Source organism: Mus caroli, unplaced genomic scaffold, assembly GCF_978045245.1.
Source record: "Mus caroli unplaced genomic scaffold, Mus_caroli_1 scaffold_1, whole genome shotgun sequence".
Taxonomy (NCBI): domain Eukaryota; kingdom Metazoa; phylum Chordata; class Mammalia; order Rodentia; family Muridae; genus Mus; species Mus caroli.
The window spans coordinates 150,182,992-150,208,665 of record NW_028227256.1 but is presented as its reverse complement, the minus strand read 5'-3'; the positions used below and the strand labels follow the sequence as shown (position 1 = coordinate 150,208,665).

The 25,674-nt window shown below is 44.1% G+C and overlaps 1 protein-coding gene and 1 pseudogene across 4 annotated transcripts in view; both read left to right on the top strand.

Moving 5' to 3' along the window:
- Nucleotides 1–25,674, top strand: part of Rgl1 (ral guanine nucleotide dissociation stimulator like 1) — a 250,090-nt gene that overhangs the window by 34,307 nt on the left and 190,109 nt on the right. The window lies entirely within an intron of this gene.
- On the top strand, nt 6,820–8,213 carry LOC110296246 (ornithine decarboxylase pseudogene; annotated as a pseudogene).

Below are 25,674 nucleotides of genomic sequence, written 5' to 3'. Positions count from 1 at the left end.
TGCTTCCCATAGCTTCCTTTCTCTTTTCCCTGTCTTCTATTTTGCTGTTCCCTTTCTCCCATAGATCAGAGCATGCTGAAATCCTCAGGAAATGAGAGATAAAGCACTATTCTCTTGTAAAAATGTAACTTATAGTGGAGCTTCAGATCTGGGGGGAGGGCGCTGTAATGTTCCTCTATTTCAGCCATTTAATTAATGCCTGAATCCATTTAACTACATCTGTGGTCCTTATAGGATACTCATATCACCTGTAGTCGTGGGAGACACTGGTGTGCCCATTACAGCTTGAGCATCGATGTGACTTAGCTGCTGTTTATGATAAGCTCAGCACATTTTCTTAAAATGCTCATCCACAGGCTTTTAATTTATTTCTTTAGCACATTACAGAGTAGCATTTTTTTGTTTTGTTTTGTTGTGGCTTTTGGTGTGTGTGTGTGTGTGTGTTCAGGCCAAATCCAGAGTTATTAAACAATTTAAAAAAGAAGAGAGAAGCAGAGTACAATGGGAACAGAATAGGAAATATCCTTGTTTATTACAAGTTGTCAAGTCTTCATGAAACATTTGTCTTGAGGCTGGGGAGTTAGTGTAAGTTGGTAGAGTCCTTGCTTAGTGTGTAGGTTTCTCGGTATCTCCAGCACTGAATATGCTGGTCAGGGAGGCACACACCTTACCCACCCCCCGCACTGAGGAGTGGAGCTGGGGAGATGAGACGAGGAGATCAAGATCATTATTAGCTGTATGGTGAGCTTGAGGCCATCCTGTGCTACATGAGATCCTATCTCAAGAAAAAGCAAAGCAAAACAACCAAAATATAACATCAGTACGCTCCACATCGTCTTGATTGTTCAGTAAATTATTTAATTAAATACTTATGTGTATTAGATTTCAGTGGTCAAAACAAACAAACAAATAAGCAAACAAACAAACCAAAACCATCACCACCCCAAAAACCGAGAAGCCACTGAATGGTACACACCTAACTTCTCTGCGGCCATGAACTTAGCTTTTATTTTCTTGGCTTTCCCTGAGCTAAACATTTTCACTGCCTTCCACTCATCCAGATGTATCAAGGTCTTAACATCTCCCTGCCATTCTGAATACATTTTGAATGTTGTCTGTGTGAACCTGGACTTGACGCTGTTTCTTTGGTGTTCTCCATCTCTGGCTCTTATGATCTTTCCACCTCCTCCTCTGCGTAGATCCATGATCCTCGAGGGGAGGGGGTTGATGAAAACATCTCATTTAGGACTGGGCAGTCCAAAGTCTCTCATTCTCAGTACTCTGTCCAGTTGTAGGTCTCTATGTTAGTCCCCAGCTAATAGGAGGAGGTTATCTGATGATGGCTGAGCAAAAACTGATCTATGAATATAGCAGAACGCTGATCTGTGGGCATAGCAGAATGTCACTAGGAGTTTTTGTCTATGTTCCTTTAGCAGAACAATAGTATTTTTTTTTTCCTAGGTTCATGGTTTATCTAGTATCAGGTTCTTGGCACCTGAGCAGTGTCAGGCATGGATTCCATCTCGAGGGGTGGGTCTTAAATCCAAGCAGAGAGTAGTTGGTTACCCCCACGACCTTTGTGCCACTGGTGTACCAGCGTGTCCTGCAGGCAGGACACCACTGTAGACTGTGGGGTTTGTAACTGGGTTGGTGGTTATTTTTTTCTTCTGGTAATGTCCAGAGTACCTACTAGTACCGTGAACATTATTTAGAAGGGGTAAAGGCTCTACTTAGGCACCAACTCCACTTCTCCACATTCACTGAGCTATGTAGGTGCTGTCTTCAGCAATAGGGCCTCATCTCAATTGTAGAGAGCAACCAATAGCCTTGACAGTAGCCTGAGTTGTTTGGCTGCTTCCATGCAGCCCCTTTGCCTTTGCCCATTTTTCAGTTGGATTATGTTGTTGTAGGGTTTTTGAATTATATTCTGAATATTGATACTCTGTCATGTATTATTAGGCAAATATTTCCTTTTCATGCTCACTGAGGGTCAGGGCTGTTACAGACTGAATTCATGTTCTTTGACTTATGATCGTTCCTTGTTCTCTGGTCCCCAGAGTAGCCCATTGTAGGGTCCCTCCCAAGATGGTGACTGTTCACAGTACTTTTAAGCCAGGGGGAGGAATAAAATTGGGTTTGCTGTACTGCCAAACTGTTCTTCTGGACAGGTCACCAAAACCCCAGCAGGCTTTGGGGCTTGCAAGACTTCATCCCGTGGGTAGGACTGCCAGTCTGTTTTCACCAGACTCTCCAGGCTTACCTTCAGGATGAGGCCTCTGCTTCCCTCTGCCTGCACCGTGGAGCCCTGCCTCTGGGTGGGGTGGGGGTAGGGTGTGGTGTGGTGGGGTGGGGTGGGGAGCTTTTCTTTCTTTATACCTTTGAGCTGCCCTTCCTCTCTTTTTTGTTCTTTTTTTTTTTTTTTTTTTCTATTTTGGAAGAGTCTCTTCTTTTTGTCTCGACTCTCTTCCTTCAGTACACCACACAGACACAGCTCCTAGCCTGCCAGCCTGTCCCTGCCACACTTAAGTGTTTCTGCTTTCCTTGGAATCTACTTCTCACCTGCTGTTGTGATGGTAGTTGTCTTCCTTCCACTTCTGGGCACAGGTCCTTCCTAACCATCTTTTATGGTGATGCTTGGCTATGGCCATGAATTCCCTTACTGTTTACTTATCTTAGAATGTCTTTCTTTTCTTTGGATGCTGAAGGATGGCCGTAACCCTCCTGGCAGGAGAGAAGATGGTCTAAGGAGAGACCCTCGTGCCCTTCCTTATGGCAGTTAGGACAGTGGAGCCCAGGGCACTGGGGTTTCCTCCGGAACTAGTGACAGGGCAGAGATGGTTGAAGCTTTTGTGCCTGCCAGACAGAGGGAACTTGTCTCTGAGGAAGAGATTTTGTAGAATTCTGACAACCTGTGCAACAAAACTTGGAGCTGCTGAGACATCCATACTTTGACGGAGCATGGGACCACACTTTGATCAAGACTGCTTAGTTACTTAAACTTACACCTCATACCAGTACCTGAAGACAGACTGGGTGTGTGTCCCCAGATCTCTCTATTTGTTTCTCTTCCCAGTGTTTCCACATTGAATACATTTATGATCTATGCTTTCCATTATTATTTGTTTGGTTAATTGACATATTGAGGATGGGTGGCAAGCCATCTTGTTAGAGCTGTTATGGTCTAGGCTCATCCCTTGTTACTCTGGTAACAAGATAGCCTTGCTGGGTGTAGTAATGTTGGTTCATAATTATTTTCTCTTATACTTAAAATGTGTCCTCCTGGGCTGGAGAGGTGGCTCAGTGGTTAAGAACACTGATTGCTCTTCAAGAGGTCCTGAGTTCAATTCCCAGCAACCACGTGGTGGCTCACAACCATCTATAATGGGATCTGATGCTCTCTTCTGGTGTGTGTGTCTGAAGACAGCTACAGTGTACTCATATAAATAAAAATAAATAAATAATATTTAAAAACAACAACAAAGTGTCCTCCTGGACCTGTACAATTTCTGCTACTAAAACCAGTGTTATGTGTCTAATGGAGTTACTTTAAATGTGACTCAGTGCTCTTTCTTACAGATTTACAAGTCCTTTGATTCTGTTGTTGCTGTGTTATGTTTTGAGAGAGAGTTTCTCTGTGCAACAGCTCTGGCTATACTGGAACTAGCTCTGTAGAAACAGGCTGGCCTTGAACTCACAAAGATCTGCCTGCTTCTGCCTCCTGAGTGCTAGGGTGAAAGTCATGCACCACCACCACTTGGCTGTCCTCTGCTTTTGATGGTTTGATCATAATCTGTTATGGTGAAGATCTTTTCTGGGCATGTATACCTCTTTGGGGCTTTAAAGATCAATACTTGGATGTCCATGCCTTTTCTAATATGAGGGAAGTGTTTTGCTATCACTTTATTGGATATGTATTTTTAAGTTTTCCTTTTATCTGTGTGGCTGCTTAGCCTCTATGTATGTCTGTGTACCCATGCCTGTCTGGTGCCTGCAGGGGCCAGAAGAGACGAGATTCCCAGGAGAGGTGAGTGTCCTGTGGTACTTGCTCTCTGATTAGGCTTGGTACAGATCTAGGTGCTTTCTAGGGGAGGCAAGGGCAGGAGTCATAGCACCCGTTGGTGGCATTCACACTTGGTTTTGTCAGCAGTTATGTGATCAGACAAAGTTTTGCAGTGATCAGTGTGAGGGATATGCGTGGGTGTGGTGGCAGCAAGATCAGAGCTGCTCTTCCCTTCTGCTATCATGGGCATGCTGGTCCAAGAGTAGAAATCTGGCTCCATGCATCCCCCCAACCCCCAACGCAGCTGTGTGCTCTCTTCCAGTCTTCTGCTTGTAGTACCTGCCAGCCATCAGGTAGGAGTGGGCCACAGCTGGAACTGGGGAACATTCCTCTCAGCTGAGGTGCTCCCAGGAGTGAACCAGAGCAAAAGCAGCCAACATCTGGCAGTTTCTCTTCAGACCTTCTAAGACTGTGCCTCAGGGGTGGGACACCAGCAGAAATCACCTTGGTATTGCTCCAGGCCACCCAGAATGCCTGTGCTGGCAAAGGAGTAATGGAAACTCAGAGTTCTGCCTCCATCTTTTTGGCAACAGGCTCCCTGTGCAAGGTGCTGGAGAGCAGGGCCCCATCCTTGGCATCTGTGTTAAGCCATTGGAGGTTGACTTCATACCTCTGGATCAAGAGCAGGCTCTCCCAGCTCCAGTTTTGAGAGTGGCACCTGGCACTTTCCTCTATATCACCGCTCTTTATAATTGGTCCTTCTTCATGGGGCAGTAAGAGTCACTCCACCGGGGCAAGTCTAGCTTGTAGGGCAGCTACACTCTGACCAGGGGAATGTTTGTGGGGCCACAGGAACAGGAGCACACCACAGTTTCTGACATCTCAAGTAATTCGAACTCAATGGGTCCTTCCCACAGTGGCTCCTGGCTGCAGCACCCGAGTGCTTGCTAGGAGGTGAGATGAACTCTTTTCCCAGAGCCAGGATGCTGTGTAGATTTCAAGCTCTTATCCTCCTAGGCTGTGAAACCATAAGGGTTGTGGGTAGCAGTGACTAGGATTGCTGGTGTTTGCACTAATAGAATATCCTGGGACTCTTCCACCTTACCCTGCATGGAACCCCCTGGGTATGGATCTGAGCAACAGGCTCTGGGACACTTTATTTCTTTTGTTGTGCTCCTGTCTCAGATTCTCTCTCTCTCTTTCTCTGAGTTTAAAAATGGGACTTCAGGTCTGTTGATCTAAGAGTGTGTTTGGGCAATTCTCTTTTGTACTTATTCAAAGCTGTACTTCTGTGTCAGATGTCACTTTAAAAAGCCATATTGAGATGCCCCTCAGTTCTCTGCACATCACCACAGTTCTCCTGGTCAAGTGGCACAGGCAAGCTTCAAATAAGCGTCTGCCTTTGCCCTTTGAGCCGAGTCACCTGGTTCTAATTTGACGCATCATTTTACTCCATGAAGATCTCAAAATGTTTCCTATTTGTTAACTTCATGCTGATCATACACTTAAAAAGTTCATTCAACATCTGATATGCCCATGCAGTGTGGCAGGCGCTATTCCAGGGATGGAGCAGTGGACCACCGTATGAGGCCTTTCCCCTAGAGAGCTGACATTTTACAGGTGTGTCTGTGTCTCAAACCAAGCAAGCAGGGATCCCAGGGCAGGGGTACTGTGATGGCTATTCTTGTTTGTCAACTTGACTACATTTAGAATCAACAACAACAACAGCAGCAACAAACCAAACAGCTGGGTACACGGGTTTTAGTTAACTGGATCCTTTGAGGTTGGAAGAGCTACACCTTCTCATGGCAGCTCCAACCTCAAAGGATCCAGTTAACTAAAACCTGTGTACCCGCTCACCCTTGTTTTCACAGCAAGCGCAGTGCCCTGCTGCGGAGGTGTTCCTTCACTGCCATTAGGCCTCCTTCTTCAGCATTCCAGTGTATGCTGAAGAGCAGCTGAGACATCCAGACTCTGGACTGAACAACTGCTGCATTCTCAGACTTTCTGCTGTTGTTGAACTAGCTGGACCACAAACTGTAAACCACTGGGTATATATATATATATATGTGTGTGTGTGTGTGTGTGTGTGTGTGTGTATGTTAAAAAATTCTATTAGTTCTGTTCCTCTAGAGAACTCTGACTAATAATAGAGCTCTCAGGAGACTCATCTAAAGTCCTATAGCTGGTCACTAGATATTCTCTTCTGGATTAATATCCGCTAGAAAATAGAATTCAGTTATCATTTAACAGATAATGAGTCTGTCCTTGTCAATAAAAAAAAACCAAAACAACCTACTTTCAAAACATCCCTTTTAAAACATTTCATGCCCAGTCCTTGAGAGAAGGCTGAGCAGTTAGGTCACGCCCTGCGCTTCCAGGGAACCTGAGTGTGTTCCCAGCACCCGCGCCACGCAGCTCACAGAGCTCCTGAAGTTCCAGCTCTTGAAGGCCTCCTCTGGCCTCCATGGATACCCGCGCACATGCAGCACTCACACACAAATGTAAAAAAATAACGGCTCCATGTCTTCTCACTTCCTGGGTTTAGTCTGCTATGAAGAAGGATATTGGTCGGTCCCTGCAGCCGCTGCCGGCTGCCCTCAGCCAGCAGCTCGGTGCCATCTGTCTGCGGCGGGCTCGACAAGGCGGCTGACTGGACCGACGCTCCTCGCTCCTCGGGGTTTGGCTGCGCATGGGTCCGGCCAGCCGCACCACCGTGCTGTGAGTGTTTCCACCACTCCAAGGAGACAGCATTTAGAGTTCTTGGATAAGTCGGCCTTGTGAGGAGCTGGCGATAATTTAATTCCATCTCCAGGTTTTCTGTAGGCACATCGAGAACCATGAGCAGCTTTACTAAGGACGAGTTTGACTGCCACATCCTTGATGAAGGCTTTACTGCTAAGGACATTCTGGACCAACAAATCAATGAAGTCTCTTCCTCTGACGATAAGGATGCGTTCTATGTTGCGGACCTCGGAGACGTTCTAAAGAAGCATCGGAGGTGGCTAAAAGCTCTTCCCCGCGTTACTCCCTTTTATACACTCAAATGAAATGATAGCAGAGCCATAGTGAGCACCCTAGCTGCCATTGGGACAGGATTTGACTGTGCAAGCAAGACTGAAATACAGTTGGTACAGGGGCTTGGGGTGCCTCCAGAGAGGATTATCTATGCAAATCCTTGTAAACAAATCTCTCAAATCAAGTATGCTGCCAGATGATGACTTTTGACAGTGAAATTGAATTGATGAAAGTCGCCAGAGCACATCCAGAGGCAAAGTTGGTTCTGTGGATTGCCACTGATGATTCCAAAGCCGTTTGCCACCTCAGTGTTAAGTTTGGTGCCACACTCAAAACCAGCAGGCTTCTCTTGGAACGGGCAAAAGAGCTAAATATTGATGTCATTGGTGTCAGCTTCCATGTGGGCAGTGGATGTACTGACCCCGAGACCTTCGTGCAGGCAGTGTCAGATGCCCGCTGTGTGTTTGACATGGGAACAGAAGTTGGTTTCAGCATGTATCTGCTTGATATTGGTGGTGGCTTTCCTGGATCTGAAGATACAAAGCTTAAATTTGAAGAGATCACCAGTGTAATCAACCCAGCTCTGGACAAGTACTTCCCATCAGACTCTGGAGTGAGAATCATAGCTGAGCCAGGCAGATACTATGTCTCGTCAGCTTTCACACTTGCAGTCAACATTATTGCCAAAAAAACCGTGTGGAAGGAGAAGCCTGGCCCTGACGATGAAGATGAGTCAAATGAGCAAACCTTCATGTATTATGTGAATGATGGAGTATATGGACCATTTAACTGCATTCTTTATGATCATGCCCATGTGAAGGCCCTGCTGCAGAAGAGACCCAAGCCAGATGAGAAGTATTACTCATCCAGCATCTGGGGGCCAACATGTGATGGCCTTGATCGGATCGTGGAGCACTGTAACCTGCCTGAAATGCATGTGGGTGATTGGATGCTGTTTGAAAACATGGGTGCATACACCATTGCTGCTGCTTCTACTTTCAATGGGTTCCAGAGGCCAAACATCTACTATGTAATGTCACGGCCAATGTGGCAACTCATGAAGCAGATCCAGAGCCATGGCTTCCCGCTGGAGGTGGAGGAGCAGGATGATGGCACGCTGCCCATGTCTTGTGCCCAGGAGAGCAGGATGGACCGTCACCCTGCAGCCTGTGCTTCTGCTACCATAAATGTGTAGATGCCATTCTTGTAGCTCTTGCCTGCAAGTTTAGCTTGAATTAAGGCATTTGGGGGACCATTTAACTTAATTACTGCTAGTTTGGGATGTCTTTGTAAGAGTAGAGTTGGCACCAATGCAGTATGGAAGGCTAGGAGATGGTGGTCACACTTACTGTGTTCCTATGGAAACTTTGAATATTTGTTTTATATGGATTTTATTCACTTTTCAGACATGATACTAATGTGTGCCCCTCAGCTGCTGAGCTAGCGTTTGTAGCTTGTACATTGGCAGAATGGGCCAGGAGCTTATGTTGTGACCCATTGTGAAAATAAAGTATCTTGAAATAATAATAAAAAAAGAAGGATACTATCTGCTGGAACTTAGTCATCTTCAGTGAGTGAGCATAGATTTCTTCCTGTGGCTCCACAGCGCTCTCTGTCTACATATTGCAGTGATCTGCTTTAGACCTAGTGTGGTCTAATTGGTTACAGAACACAAGCTTCCTGTAGTTTTTGTTTCTGTTTTCTTTCTTTTTGAGGTAGGGTTTCAGGTAGCACAGGCTAGCCTCAAATTTACCATATAGTCCACCAGATCCTCCTGTCTAATGCTTGGATGAAAGGCCTGTATCAACATGGCTGTCTCTTGTGTTTTGAAAATGAGGCTTCTCCTCGATTCCCTTGGTTCTTCCTGTATTTGCTAAGAGTCTTTAAAGACAGAGTTTTCTTCTTTTTATGTTCTTTATGAACATAAAATAACTATAAATATATTGTTACTTTATATCACCCAGGACAAGAGCTGTAAGTTTTATTTTTTCTTTTCTCTCTCTCTCTCTCTCTCTCTCTCTCTCTCTCTCTCTCTCTCTCTTCCTCCCTCCCTCCCTCCCTCCCTCTCCTTCCTTCCTTCCTTCCTTCCTTCCTTCCTTCCTTCCTTCCTTTCTTTCGACAGGGTCTTATGATGTAGCCCAGCCTGCCCGTGAACTTGAGAGCTTCCCTAGTCCAGAAGCTGTAGGTGTGCACCACCACTCCATCTGTATCAGCTGCTTTAGGGAAACTGGGCCCTGCTTTGAAATCTTACTCAGCTCTGGCTTCTGTCACCTCTCTGAATATATGGAATTCTTTGTTTAAGATTGGAAAACTTTACTAGTTGCTGTTTTTTTAACCCATGTTGTGTGCAGAAGGCTGCAGTAAGCATCTCCCCCAGACCGTATTGTGTCAGCATGAGATAAGTGTGTGAGGAAGGCAGGGTCACATGGGTGCTGAAGCACGGAGCTGGGACTTGGAGTCTGTTCAAGAATGACGTGAGGGTGGATGGGGGACAGGATATTCTGGGAATGTCCGTGGGCCAGGTGCTTGATAAAACGCTACTTGAAAACCTTCTGATGTGATGGCATTAATTTCCCACATATAATTTCCTATCTCTCTAATAATTCAAGCTTTTTTTTTTTTTGGGTTTTTGAGACAGGGTTTCTCTGTATAGCTCTGGCTGTCCTGGACCTCACTTTGTAGACCAGGCTGGCCTCGAACTCAGAAATCCGCCTGCCTCTGCCTCCCGAATGCTGGGATTAAAGGCATGCGCCACCACGCCCAGCATAATTCAAACTCTTAATTTGCAGTGTTCTTTTACTTCATAGCGATGAAGCTCTTAAAAGTGATGAATTTTGATGCAGGCAATTTGAGGCAAACTCCACTTGCTTTCTTGTGAAATAGCCAGTGCTTGTTTATTGGATTTTCCTCATAATAATGAAACAAAGAGTGCATGTGGCAGTGTATGTCCTCAAAGACTGTATGTGATAATGCGTAATCTCAAAGACTACGTGTGACAGTGTGTAGCCCCAAAGACTGCATATGACAATGCATAGCCCCAAAGAGTGCATGTGGCAGTGGGAAGACTCTGAGATAGCGAAACCTTGCTTGATCTCTGTGCAGCAGATTGATTTACCAAAGTGTCTGTTTGTCTGTCTGCCTGCCTGATCTCTCTGTAGATTCCTATTTCTTCCTGCCAGGATACTATAACCAGTGAATTTACTTTTTATTGGTTTGTGTCAGTCTTACTTCCCCCAGAGATTTCAGTTTCTGTTGAACTGTCAGCAACATGATTGCATTATTTTCTCTCTTTGGGAGAGACCTGCATCTCTTTTGGTTATCGCTGCACTTCTAGGTCTGATCAGTACCAAGCGCATGCTGCTGTGTGAGCTAACTATGTGGACTAATTGGCAAAAAACTATACGTCAAGTTAAATTTCTTCTGTATCACTTGTATTTTGTTGTTGATGAGCTGGGAAGCAAATGTATACAGATTTGTACACACACATACACACACACACACACACACACGAAGTGTGAGAGTCTGAAGATGTTACAACTGGAAGGGTGCATGGTCCTCCCAAGGTTTGGAGAAGCCTTGTTAGCTCTGTGAGTGTTTACTTTCATATCAGCTGTCATCAGTATGGCAGTAATAAAAGAGTGTTTTTCAAGGGTGGAGTCAGAGTTGGGACAGCTCTTGTCACTTGCATTACAAGCTCCAAAAAGCCTCAGAGGTTGGTGGAGCTAGGCATTGTCATTCTGATGCTTGCTGCCTCTAAGTGGGAGGACCAGGAGCCCTAGACCCCAAAGGTCAGGAGAGCCTCAGTGTGCAGGTGTGAGCACATCTCAGGCAGAAGGCCAAACCTGCTGCTGGCCTCTTCTGCAGATGCCACAATTCACGTTCTTCTTCTTCCTCCTCCACCACCTGAATTGGAAACTTAAAGGTTCTTTGGACAGTGAGTTGGATAGTGTTTTTCTGGGGCAAACACGTGAAGGAACATTTAGATGAAGTGGACACAGGTGAAGGACTAAGGCAGAAGTCCTGAAGGAATGTTTAGCTGAAGCAGACACAGGAGAGAGGATGTTCTGCTAAAGTACACACGTGAAAGGACATGTGATGAAGGATTCTTCTAACGACACACGTGTTACTCCTTACATCGCGTAGTTGAGCTACCTTTGTCGGTACCCCATAGTCAGAAACACACCAAAAAAAACTTCTGGTGGTGTGCTACAGTTTGTCTCTTGCACAGACTTGGGCTGATTGGCAGAGTGATGTCAGCTGATAACAGATGCAAGTGCTGAGGCAAGACCTGGGGAGGACATGCCATGTTTGGAGGGAGGATAAATAGAACTCAGTGGACAGTGACAGAGGCTGAGCTAGGCTTGCTTATAGAGCTTATGGGTCTCAAGTCTTTGCTGATCTTCTCTTCCCTGAGAGAGGCACAGCCGAGAACTTTTGATGTTCCCTCTGGGTCTCTCCTGTTGACTCGAGCTGAGGCTGAGGCCTGGCTATCTCTGCCAGTGCTATCACTGCTAATTCACATTTGCTATCCTGACTCTGGTACCAGACTAGTCTGCTGGTGTATCTGGGAAGTGTTTGAGAGTGGATGGAGCTACACTGCTAACCTGTGAACCGAATTGCTGATTTCCAGACAACACAGAAGGGTCTTGCTCCATAGACCCTTTCTAAACAGCTCCACTTACCCATATCCTTTCTTTCCCACCAGCTCTGGGGGTGGGGTGGGCTAAAAGGGAGGTTAAAACTTTTAAAAACCATCATTAATAATGGGTTTAAAAAATTGAAGTTACATCCACCCCTCTTCTCCTCTCCTCTTTTCTTTTCTTTCTTTCTTTTTGTTTGTTTTTGTCTTTTTAAGTCAGGGTTTCTCTGTGTAACAGCCCAGGCTGTCCTGGAACTCTCTTTGTAGACCAGGCTGTCCTCGAACTCACAGGAATCCACCTGCCTCTGCTTCCCAAGTGCTGGGATTAGAGTGCACTGCCTCACCTGGCTAGAAGCCATAATTCTTATCTGAAAGTATCTCAGTGTTTATTTAAGTGTGAGTGTGTGTGAGTGTGTGTGTGTGTGTGTGTGTGTGTGTGTGAGTGTGTGTGAGAGTATGTGTGAGTGTGTGTGAATGTGTGTATGTGTGAGTGTGTGTGTGTGTAGTTCTGTACCTAAAACTTCATCTCCAGTACTTATCAGTTTGATCAATGTACAAAAAAGACCTTTTTATTTTTCTCTTAAAATGTTTCAAAGTTCAATTCTGTAGTAATGAAAGATTCTTAAGTTTAATAAAAAAAAGGGCAAGAAAAAGCAATGCCTGTTTGACTCAGATAAGCAGTGCCATCTATCGGGAGCTACCTCAAATTACAAGGAAGAGCAGGCACATGACTTGTTTGGGAGAGTCTATATGTTAAGTGACTGTCAGAGAATGTGAAAGGTATACCACTCTGGGTTTATATAATTAAGAGGGGTTCTTATTTCTCCAAATATAGCAAAGACTGTGGACTTCTATAAGCCCCCCTGATATCTAATTTTAAAAACATAGTAATATTGAAAATTGCAGTTAGAAATTTTCAAAACTTACATGAAACGGTTTTGTATTGTCAGCTCCTATTTCTGGTACAAGCTGCGAGTATTGTTTAAATGGTATAAGTATTTAACATACAGTGTAGCTAAGGCTGAAGCATGGCAGGAATGTGATTAGATAATAACTTACCTTGGCCACACATATTATATGGTGATGCAGTCATCTTGTGAATCTTAATTTGTTTACTAGTTCAAAAAAATTTTCTTAAAACTGGGCATGGTGGGGCACGCCTTTAATCCCAGCACTCCGGAGGCAGAGGCAGGCAGATTTCTGAGTTCGAGGCCAGCCTGGTCTACACAGTGAGTTTCAGGACAGCCAGGGCAACACAGAGAAACCCTGTCTCAAAAAAAAACAAAAAAACCAAAAAAAGAAAAAAAATTCTTCTGGCAGTTAACAAACTTTAATTGATTTAACTGGAAACATTAATTAGTATTAAATCTATAATGGGTAAGTGTACGGAATCTTTACATATAAATCTGAGTTATACTTTAAGACCTTAACAATTTCAAACTATTAAACCAACTTCTGTTTTACCTTTTGTCCTACTAACACGCACTAGTTTGGATTTAGCATGAAGCATCTACCAAACTAGTCTTTTGAATTTGTTTTTCTTTTCTGTGTCGGAGTGTTTGCCTGAATCTGAGTGTGTACACTATGTATGTATTTGCCTAGTGCTCAAGAAGGCCAGAGGAGGGCACTGGACCCCCAGAACTGTACTTACAGATGGCCGTGCGTTGCCATGTGGGTGCTGGGAACCAAACTCTGGTCCTCTCCATGAGTAGCAAGCACGTCTTAACTGCGTAGAGTTCTCTCCCGTCACGGCATGAGTCTTGCTTTTAATGATTCTCAGCCTCGCACTGGAGCTTCTAACAGTTGCCATGAAGATCTTGTTTTCGGAGCCACAGCTCTTTATTGCATTAGCCCTCTGTGCAGTTTTCCTTTCCAATTATAAAAGCTATATACTTTATGTTCACGGTTGGTTAGTAACCTTCCCTCAGCCTGAAGCTGGCTGAGCCAGACCTATTACCTAGGGTGGAACCTTCCTCCCTAGATCACTCTATTGTTCAACCAGTGTTGCTGTTCCTCTTCAAGATACTGCTACCTGCTGGGAGGCCGCCTAGCTATTCCTGAGACCACACCCTATCCTGCTGGTGGTTCCAGCCTCCAAGAATGAACTGGGGGGAATGGTCCTCCCCCCCTCCTTTATAAGCACATTCGCCATTAAACATTTGAGCCTTGATCAGAACATTGTCTTGGCTCCATTTCTCTCTTGTCCGCCTAGTTTCCCTCTCTTTCAGCCCTGGTTTGCCTCCCAGGTGAAACCCAGTTCATGTGAGCTGCGGGCTGGTTCGAAACAGGGGTTCAGGTAGCACTTGTCATCTGGAAACTCGGCTACTGGAACTGGTTACTTTAAACAAGCTTCTATATAGTTTTTAGATGTTACATTTGTTAGTGAACAGGGCCCAGGAATAAGCACACCTCATTTTCATTTCTCTCTGTGGTACTTTCTTTCGGGGAATTTTCTGGTTCTTTGCTTTGTGTGCTAAAATAACCAGTAGCCCCATTATCATGGCCAGGAAATTTGGGTTTTCTTTTCTGGTTTTCCTGTTTCTCTCTTCCTGTGGTGTTCCCTATGTGTCTGCTAGCCACACCCATTCATGCAGTGCTGTGCAGGTTTCCCAACACATTCAGATGTTCATCTCTACCTAGAAACCCTGTCGGCTAGGGCGGTTAAGCCATGAACCTGCTCGATCAAACAGGTCCCTGGGTGACTTGACTTCATCTGGTGTATGACTGTAAACACCATCTGTAGCTGATGGCTCTGTAGCTTGGCTTCCCTGAGCTTAGAGGTGTCTATGCAACTGTCTGCTTTCTGGGTTAACATTGTTACCCTGGTGGCATCTCAAACATGACCTAACGAGAAAGACATCTTTGATGCCATGGTCTTTACCACGTTTCTTCCAAAGACTTAGTTAAGGGCATCACAGACTGCCTGTTTGCTCAGTTTGAACAGCCTTCAACTTCTCCCTTCCTCAGGTTCAGCATCAGCTGACGAGTTTGGGCTATCATAATACTTCCCCCAACTTTCTTTTCTCACTTAGGCTAATAGAATCACTTCTCAATTGGTGTTTGTTTGTTTGTTTTTCTTTCCTACATTTGTCCTGACTACATTCCTGTTACACACCATCTTGCTACCTTTTATTAAAAATTATACTTAATATCTGATATTATTCATGCACTGATTTGTCTGGATTTCCTCTGCAAGGCAGAACTCCACAGTAAGCTCTATAAGGCATATAAATGCCCTAGAGCTCAATAAATGACTTTATTTCACAGTCATTGAAGCTCCTGGCCATAGTAGATTTTATGTGAATGCAGGAAGGAAGGGAGGGGGGAAAGAGAGAGGGATGAAGGAATGAATCTAGTTCTTTTTTTGTGTTTGTGTGTTTTGTGTTTTGAGGCAGGGTCTCTGCAGCCCAGGTTGGCCTCAGATTCAATGATCCTATCTCAGCCTCCAGTGTTAGGATTACAAACATGGGCTACCACCTGGTTCCTGACACTCTCAGTAGCTGAGGATTCAGGGAGAAAGTAATACCCCTTTAATGCTTTTTTGTTTTTTTTTGGATACCAGTTGTATAATGTTTATTATCATTGTTATTTTTTCAGAAAGGATTTCTCTACATAGCCCTGGATGTCCTGGAACTCATTATGTAGACCAGGTTGGCCTTGAACTCACAGAGCTCCCTCTGCTTGCCCTTCCTCCTGCATGCTGTGAGTGCTTTGGCGGTGACACTGAGCCACCGCTAGAAGATGACTATTTAGGAATGTGCTCCTCAGAATGATTTTGGGACAAAAGTCTTCAGAACAGAGAGTCCTTTAGAACTCTTGTATCTTGTAGCCAGAGATGGTTCTGAGAGCTTTTCTGCAGAAAATCCTCTTCCTTTGCCTTGAGTTCTTCTTCCATCAGAGGCCAACTTCAGCAGAGAGGAAATTGATACTGGACTTGATTAACAACTGGTAAAACTAGAAACTTAAAAGGCACGTGTCGTGATCCTGAAATTCTATATATTTTTTTAAATGACTATTAAGATGCAGGAAGCAAAATAAGGGACCAGCAGAGAGAAGGACTCGTCAGTCATTCTGTATCTGGACTGATGAGAAGTTTCTTTTTTGTATCAGTGAGAACTGGGCTTCAGTTGCAGTTCTGTGCTGAGTGTGTTACGTCTGGAAGGTAGACATCTCGGGGGCATGGGCAGGGGTGGGGTGGGAAAGAATTCTTGTAAGTAGAATGTTCAATGTCAGTGTAGTGTGCTATCCTGATCGATGCCCAGCACCCTGGCTTGGGGATCAGGGTCGCATTCTCTTACTGTTTTCCACTCTGAGGTCCCAGAACTCCAGTGGCTGCAAAAAGGCACAGCTCTCAACCTGGGGATTTAAAAAACAAGTCTAAGTAATTTTAGATCATTTCTCTGGGAATTTTTTCCTTCTTGTTCTGTTGATTGTTTATGTGCAGCTGAGGATAATAATATATAAATGTAATAGAAAAATAACAGCACCATTTTTGTGGCACCTTCAATGAGGCTTTCGGCTTTTAACGTAGTGTAGTTTGCAAGTGTGCCCCTCCCCTGCCCCCACCATTTAGGATGCAGAGAAGAGCCTGTGTTTAGAAGCACTCAAGACTCAGACCTTGAGAAGCTGGGAAGTGCCAAGAGGAGCTCTTCCGAAGCTGCTTGTTCTCAACAATTTCTTGAACTTCTCGTCAAAGGTGAACCTCGGATGCACACTGGTGCCGCCAGTGTTCCATAAGGGGCACCCACTGGACAGGGCTGTTAGCCTTCCCTCTTAAAACACAAGATAGAAATGCACCTGCGGGATATATTAGTGCCCATTCCAGTCAGTTCCCTCTCAGCTAGGAGTCTGCATATTTTCTTCAGTATCTGGAGAAAATGAAAATTTTAAAAATTGCAAACAGATTGTTTGCTTTAGGGATATTGGAGGTGCAGTCACCTAGATCTTACAGCCCGTCATTAACACTCCTGTAAGCTGCTCTATGGGGTTTGGAGTGCAGAGTTTGTACAGGCAGCAGGCTGACTGAGTGGAAACATTGAGTCAATAGCTTTCAAACATTCCTTTCTTGATTTTTATTCTTTAAAGGCAAAATACATAATTACATAAAAATTCATCTCTACAAATAAAGTAGCCCATAAAAATGAGGGTTGAGTCAGTTACAAACACTTCTTTCTGCAAATTATAGATTTGGATTGAACTTCCAAGTCCCAAATAGATGTTAACATTAAGTTGCTCTTACTTAGCTCAATACTCCTTAAGGTCAGGGGAGTGGCCTTACTCAGTCTGCTTTGTTTTGTTGAGACAGTCTCTCTGCTGCAGCCCAGGCTAGTCTCAGCCCCCTAGTCCTCCTGCCCCAGGCTCCCAAGGGTGGGGAGTCCAGTTGTGCACTTCCTCCCACACTGGGTGAGTAGGCCTTACTGAAGTGGAGGCTCGTGCGTGCGTGTGGGGCTGGTCGGGGAACTGAGGAGAGGATGAGGGGGTGTGCTATTTCCATATCTTTGCGCTTGCTCCTCTCTTTTCTGGGGTGTTTTCATCTTGAGTCCTCTGGTAAGTTCATACTAATTTTCTCAGCACCCACTTCAAACATTCTGTTTTCTCATATGACTTCCTAACATCTCCAGCTGCACAGTTGTCCCTGTTTCCTCCCTTCTGCTGCTGTTCTTGTTAAATTTGGTATGTGTAAATAATTGGCTCACATACTCTGACTGTCTCTCCTCTCTCTCTGATAAGCTTGTTTAATGCACTGATAAGAGGAATGGTGGTTTTCAGTCACTGCTCAGCGTCTTCTAACACAGATGCTTCTTGCAGAGATGCCCTGCCTGGTCCCGCCCCCTCCTGTCCCCTGGGCTGGCATGGGCGTGGAGAGCCAGCACCCCAAGCAGGCACAGGGATGGTCCGGCTGATTATTCAACAAATACTTGTTGTGTGTTTCAAGCATTATGCCAAGTTCTGTGGGGGAGATTTCAGAGGTGTGAAGTATAGTGTGTCAGTTTGGGGGGCTCACTAGTTAGGTGCAAAGGCCTGTTCCTTGTATGAATCATTTAAAGGGAAATGACTGCTAAATTAAAAGACTTGACACTGTGTATACAATACAGAAGCCAGAAAGGCTGGGAAGGCCTGTTTAGTTAAAAGAGTTGGGACAAGCTTCTTAGGAGACCCACAAGTTAATTTGAGCTCAGCAGTGTTGACTGAAGGAGGTGGCAAGCGAGGTAGTACTTGAATGGTTGGCTGTGTGGGGATTGGTTTGTAGAAGAGAGTATACTCTTGGGGGACCAGAGTCCTTTTGTACACTGTGTTCAGCTTCTAGAGATACCTGGAACCTCTGCGTTATTAACAGAGTGCTTCATTTACCCGTGTGGGGGCAGCTCTCAGGGACAGTTCCAGGGAGCAGGCTTAGCTTTGAAAGACACAGCGGTAAATTCTGAAGTTGTGTCACGACCTGGAACTTCACTCCCAAACAGGCAGCAGTGACAGCCATTTACCCTTTGCTGGGGTCTGAAAGGAACGGAAGGAAGAACTCAGAGACAGGTGAAGGAGTCCAAAGAGAGGGAGGAGCGTCAAGCTGATGCTTGAAAGGAAAACAATGACGTGCCTGTGTACTTATGAACGGTCTTGCTGAGGACCGGTCACCTTAGCAATGTGGGTATAATCTGGGGACAAACACTGACTGCCTATGGAGAGAAATGAAAAACTGAATTTAAATTGCTGCCCAAATGAAAATAAACTGTTCAATTAAAAGTGGAAAATTCTGCAGACTGGGTTGAGATTCTTAATAGTCACTTTGTTTTAACCACTTCACTTTTTGCAAATTATTCTATGTAGCCTTCTGAGTGAGGAGAGTTGTCTCATTTAAAAATCTCTGTTCCATCAAAAGATAATTAAAATGAATTAAATTTGATAATTTGCTCTGTGTGTGTGTATGTGTGTATTCATGAGTGTTTGTGTGTGGTATGTGTAAGCATTCTGTCTAAACTCCACCCCACAGTTACCTGGCAATAGCCAGGTAGGCCTTGCCCACTATAAAAGGGGCTGCTTGCCCCCTCCTCTCTCTTTTGCCTCTTGCTCTCTTGTTCCCTGTTGGTCCTCCCCTCTCTCCATTCCCTTCTCCCCTCTCTCTATGTGGTCATGGCCAGCCTCTACTTCCCTCCCCTTCCCCCCCCTCCGTTCCCCTCCCCTCCCCCCCTCCGTTCCCCTCCCCTCCCCTCTCCTCTCCTCCCCTCTCCTTTCTGCCTTTCTCTGCCTCTACTACCCTCTTAACTCCCCTCCCCATGCCCAGAATAAATTCTATTCTATACTTTACAGTCATGTGGCTGGTCCCTCAGGGGGAAGGGATGCCTTGGCATGGGCCCACTGAGCCCCCTGCCCCATACCTCACCACACCCCAGTAGAACATATTCTTATATCTCTTTATCTTTTTATAAAGACATCAGTATGTATGTGTGAGTGTTTGTATGTGTGTGATATGCATGTTTGTGTGTGTATGTGTGTGGTATGTATGTGCAGGCATGAGTGTCTGTATGTATGTGTGTATATATGTGTACATGAATGTGTGTGCATGCATATGTGTGCCTCTGTGTATGTGTGTGGGGTGTTTGTGTGTGGTGTATGTATAAAAGTAAAGAAGCATAACTAATGTTAATTTAGGAATGTTTAGGAATATTGAATATAGTCAATACTAAGAAAAGTTTGTAAGTTTTTAGATATATAATTTCATGAAAGACAGTTCAACTCCAAAAAGATCCAATTAGATCACTATATATTGTGTACTTGTACTGAAATAGCATGTTGTAGCCTGTAATTTGTATTATTGTATCAATTAAAAATAAAATAAAATTTAGAAAAAAGATTAAGCATCCAGAGCCACATCAGTGAATGTTTAAAATCCAGACTTACTGGTCCTCTGGATCTTGTATGAATATAATATATAAGTATTTGTTCCTGTAGTGGTATGATTTCATTTATCAAATTTTATAACTTTATACATGTGTAAAAGGTTAGAATAGTAATGTATCTTAATATGATAAAATTATTAATTATACGTAATACCCTTATTAATTTGTGGTGATTTCAAGTTAAAATATAATTACATTATTTCTCCCCATCATCCCACCCACTCCTTATCAAATTTATAGTCTCTTTTCTTTAATTACTTTATTACTGCATATAGACACACACACACACATACACACACACACACACACACTCAATGTATAAATACATAAATACAACCTGATGAGTCTGTTTAGTGTTGTGTGACTTCAGAGCTGGCCATTTGATTTTGGATAACCAATTAGGGGGTCCAACCCTGGCAAAAACTGATTTTCTCTCTGCTAGCAATCATTGTAGCTCTTTGTCTAGGGTTGGGGCCCTGTGAGACTTTTCTCTCCTGAGTTAGCATGTCTGTTAGTGTTGTCTTATTCAGGTTTTGTTTAGGCAGCCATATTGTTGAGGTATCATGGGTGTAGCTTCGCTGACATTCCTAGGAGATATAATCTCCCACCAGAATTCCTGGTCCTCTGGACCTTATATCCCTCTGTGCCTCCTCTTCTATGATGTCCCCAACCATAAACTAATTTCATTGCTACTTCAAAACTGTAATTTTGCTACTGTTATGAATCATAATGTAAATATCTGAAACTCAGGATATGTGATCTATGACCCATGTGAAAGGGTTGTTAGACCCCAAAGGGGTCACAGGTTGAGAACTGATGACTTATGGTCTGTGGGGGGGGGAGCATGGCAGTGGGCAACCAGAGCAGGAAGCTGAACTGCACATGGGAAGCAGAGAATGAGCAGGAAGTGGGGGAGACATAAGGCCTCAGACCTTGCTCCTAATGACCTTCTTCCTCCAGCAAGGCTGCACCATCACAAAACAGCAGCACCACTGTGGACCAGATGTTCAAAGTCATGAGCCTATGGGCAAAATTCCTCATTCAAGCCACAACAATATGATTCCATTCTAAACCTGAACAATGCTCCATTATGTTTACACATAACATTTTATTTATCCATGTATCTACCAGCTGATATCTAGACTGTTGCAAATATGTATGGGCAGATGTCTCTTCAGTGAACTAATTTATGTAGATGGCAGTGCCATTGCTGGGTCATGTAGTAATTCAGTTTCTATTCTTGAGGCACCTCCATGTGTTTTTCATAATGTTTCTGCTAATTTACATTCATCCCAGAGGTGATGGAGGGTCCCCTTCCCTCCGCCTCCAACAACAGCCATTCTAACTGCGGGGAGTTAATTTGTGGTTCATTATGGTTTTCATCTGCATTTCCCCAACAATTATCCTTATTGAACATTTTCTCCCAGGTACTTGTTGGCTGTTTGAATCAATTTCTTTCTCTCTCTCTCTCTCTCTCACTCTCTCAGAACTGTCTATTCAGGTCATTTGCCAGTTTTTAATAGACTTACTTTTTTTTTTTTTTTTTTTTTTGCTTTCTAGTTGTTAAATTTCTTCTTTATTCTGTGTTAATTCCTTATCAGGTGAATTTGCAGAATATTTTTTTTTTCTCATGCCCTCTGGTCATCTCTCCCCTCTGTTGACTGTTCCCTTTGGTGTACAAAAACTGTTCAGTCTGATGTAATACTATTTGTCAGAGTTAGCTTTTGTCGCCCAGACCCATGTCCTGAAACATTTCCAAGTGTTTTCTTCTAGTACGTTCACAGTTGCAGATCTTTCATTTGAGTCTTTGCATTTTAATTGGTTTTGTGTGTGTGTGTGTGTGTGTGTGTGGTGAGCAGCGAGAATACACAGTCCATCCTTCACTGCAGAGGCTGGACTCTGCCCACTGTGTCTTCTTGCCGCCTTTGCTGACGGTTAGTGGCTGGAGGTGTTTCTATCTTACTTACTTTAAAGTCTAATCTGTGGTCCTTGCATTTGTTTTTATGTCAATAGCATGCTGCTCTGGTTAGTTTAGTTGGTAATTTTTTTTAGTAGTCATTGAGCTATAGCTGGAACTATTACAATGCCTCAGCTTTCTTCCTTTGGCTTAACATTGCTTTTGCTATTAGGGTATTTTTTGATTTTATACAACTTTGTTTCATGCAACAAGTGCCACTAGTATTTTGATAGGAATCTCATTGATTATTGATTATGCTGGATAATTCTATTATTTAAAACAGTACTGATTCTTCTGACCCACGTTCTTTTATCTCCTGTGTTCGAGTGTGGCCTCCTCTGTTTTATAGTTTTCATTTTTAAAGGTCCATCTGTCTCCTCACTTGAGTTTCTCCCAAGGTATTTTTTTGTTGTTGTTGCTTTTTGAAGTTATTGTGAGTGGAATTGATTTTTGTTTCATTAAAAAAAAAACTATTTTCCTTGATATATAAACATGATACTAACTTTTTAGATTTATGTTTTGTATTTATTTATGTTTGTGTGTGTGTATGTGTGTGTTAATGTATTCATGTCTGTGTGGGCGCTTGAGAAGGGTAGAGAAGGGGTTGCATGCCTGGATCTGGAATAGTTGTGAGCTGCCTGACCTGGGTGCTGGGCACAGAGTCAGGTATCAGGCAGGAGCAGTGTGTGCCTTTTATGTGTGCTGACTCCTCGCCTGTCTCAGTACTTACTTTCCAACGTTGCCCGTGTATCCCACAGCCTCTGTGTGTAGCAGCTTTCTTCCCTGCCTTGCCTTTCCTTCGCCCCTCTCCTCTCTGTCTCCTTTGAGGGTTAGGGTTTTTCTCTATAAAACTGTGTTATATGCAAATAAGGATAATTGGGTGCCTTTATTTTCTACTCAAATTTAGTTTTTGTTTGTAAAATAGAAACCAATAATGGAAAGCTCTCCCCCTCCCTTTCCCCTCTGTGTCTGTGTGCTCACATGAGCTCCTGCATGAACACATACACACACACACACACACACTCACCTGTATCCCTGCGTGGAGACTGCTGTTAGCTTTGGGTGTTTCCCTCTGTTCCTCTCCACTTCATTTTTGGAGACAAGGTCTCTCACTGACCCAGGCTGGAATTCACCACAATTCCCAGGACCCTCCTGCTCCTGGGGTTTATGAGTGTGTGCTGTCCTGTCCAGCTTTTACACGGATGTTGGGGGATCTGAGATCACATCTCCCAGTCAAAAGAAAATGTTGGAGCTGAATAAGTGCTAGGCAAATGGTGCTAGGGGGCCTCAGCAAAGTGAGGGCTCCAAAGTGCTCCGCTGGCTGGTTCCTACGCTATATAGCTTGCCGGTTCCAGGCCTATGGGCTGGTAGAGTGCTTGCCTGCAAGATGCTACTGTAGCAGCTAAGAGTTATTTGGTGTGTGTACTTTTTATTTTCTCTTCTCTTTTAAAGTAGTCCTTCTTTCTTAAGTTTGCGCAGTCTGACATGCTGAGGTGTCATGGGGTGTCATAGAATGTTTGCCACAAGTGGATTCTGGTAGAAGGGACAAAGAGGTGAACCTTTCTTTTAGAGTGGACAGTTGAGCCAGATTGAAACTCCAGAGTGGCACCAGGGATATCCAGCCTAGCTTTGGGGCTCCTCGTTTCAGACGGTGCGCAGTGTTGTGGTGGCACTGGATACGTAGTTTGAATGAGAGTTGAGACAGGATGCAGAGCTGGGTGCTGTCCAGAACTGATGAGAGGACCCTTAGGTTGTTGACCTTTAGGTCCTTTGGGTCAACCTTTCGGTTTGCTCTAATTCAAATGTACCTTTATACACCTTTGAAAGAATAAACTTGAATCTTGGTCCAGAATCAAATTAAAATGTCCCTTCGAGGGATGTTAAGGCATAAGATGATATGGCTGCTTTACTCAATATTGTCTCATTAGCTTTTTGCTTCCTTGGCAACCTTATTTCTGCTTCTCTGAATGGACGTTGCCCTGGTTATCTGCCCAGAACACAGCTCTAGATGAGGGACCAGGGCAGAGAGCACAATGTAGAAGTCTGGGAAGGGAAAGTTTACTCTTTATTTCAAAGCACACTGGCTGCATCCATTCATGGATGCAGTCGTCCCAGGAGTGTGTAGTGAGCCTCAGGTGGTGCATGTAATTCTATACAGGTGGTAGCTATAGACAGCTACAGGTACAACATAGCTTCCTGCGCCTGCCAGTTCCAGACTCACAGAGTGAAAGATTAGCTTGAACTTCTTGACGCCTGCTTTTCACATAGAAACCTTGCTAACCACTTTTGCTTTTGATCTCCCCGTCTAGACTAGACTGGATTTTAAGTTTTTAGCAGAGATAATAGAGCAACTGGAAGTCTTGATATTTGCCAACCCCAATCATAGCCCTTCCATAAGGTCTTTCTAACATAAAGCATCTGCCTTACAGCTAGTCTGGAAAAGGATTGCAGACTGTGGCCAATAACTGATTTCTTGGAGTTGAATCCTGGGGTATCAGGCCTGTGGTTGGAGTTCACCGTCTGATTTCTCTATCTTCCGTGGCCATCACAACCCAGACCTGCAAGTTTGGCAGCTGCTGGGATGTGGGCTTGCTGTTTCTGACTGCATTGCATATTTAAATGGAAGGCTGGAGTTAAAGCTAAGAAGCAGATGGGTTTGAACAGGGAGATTGTCTTGCTTTGAGGTCATGTGCGAAGCCAAGAAATTGCTGGAGCAGGTCTAGTAGGGCTTTCAGGAAAATAATATTTCCACTTCTGTCAGCCTGCAGTCTGCCTGGAAATGTGCTATGAGCAGCCTTTCCCAAAGATCTTGGTATTTGAGCAGCTGTTTTCAGAACACGCACAAAATGAAAAGCAAGGGAGTTCTTAGAACTGTTAGCATCCGTCCCCATTGCCAAAGCTCTTGGATAACTCAAGTGGAAAGCCTGAAGCCAGGCAAGTGAAGGTGTGCACAGCACAGGGCATGAGTGTGGCACTGTGCTCTGGACACCCAAAAGCTTCAGGAAGACTTATCAGTGCCACAGCCTGCACACCAGAAAGTCCTCCATAGGGGCCCTGCACCTCCTGTCCCTACTTTCTATTATTTTGAATTATTCTTCTTTTCATTCTCCTGAGTCAGTGGGACAATCTGTCGAACTCATTGAACACCTGAAACTTTCTAATTGCTCCAGTTAGCCAGTGTCTTATATCACTTTCTCACCATTGATGAGAAAGAGCTGTACTTGCTCCTAAGGAATGTTTAATGAGGCAGTCCAATGTTATTATTCCAGATCTACAGAAAAAGGTTCCAGAGAACTTATGGTTTGTATAATTGCATAAAGAAGTCATAGGCTCATGAGGAACAGACAGTATTTTGTTGTCCCCTGCCAACTTTCAAGTAGTTGAAGCTCTCTGTATGAATAATGTATATAAAGATGCTTACAACTCTTGGGCACACCTGCTGTGATGGTGAACCTGCACTCAGGAGGCAGAGGCAGGTGGATCTCTGTGAGTTCTAGGCCAGCCTCGTCTACATTGTGAATTCCAGGCCAAATATGGCTACATAGTGTGGCCTTGTCTCAGGAAACAATCAAACCAATAATAAAAAACAAAACCACAGGAAGAACTAGGTTATATCAGTGACTTCTGTATTGTTGGCTAATGAACACTATGCAGTAGCCCAGTGTGTTGTGTTATAAGTTTGATTCTATTAGCATGATTTATTTTAGAGGTACATATCTCCCCCAACCCCTTTCTTTTTCAAGACAAGGTTTCTTCTGTGTAGCTCTGGCTGTCCTGGAACTTGCTGTTAGGCCAGGCTGGTCTCAAACTCAGAGCTCTACCTGTCTCTGCCTCTTGATAGCTGGGATTGAAGTGTGTGCCACAACCGTCTGGAGAGGCACGTGTTTCTAATGTTACCCACGGTATAGTTAGCTAGTCATACTAACAAAGCTATTTATGAAAATAAATATTTGAAGTCTGGGTTTCGAATGGGTGTTCATTGTAACTTTAGTGTTCCATCTAGTTTTAGGTTTTGTTTGGTTGTTCAGCATGCAGAAGTTATTTAAAAATAAATTCTTGTAAAAGGTATACATAGTGAGTTCCAGGCCAAACAGGGCTAGATAGTGTGATCTTGTCTCAGAAAGCAACCAAACAACAAACAGCAAAAAACCCAAACCATGGGCAGAAC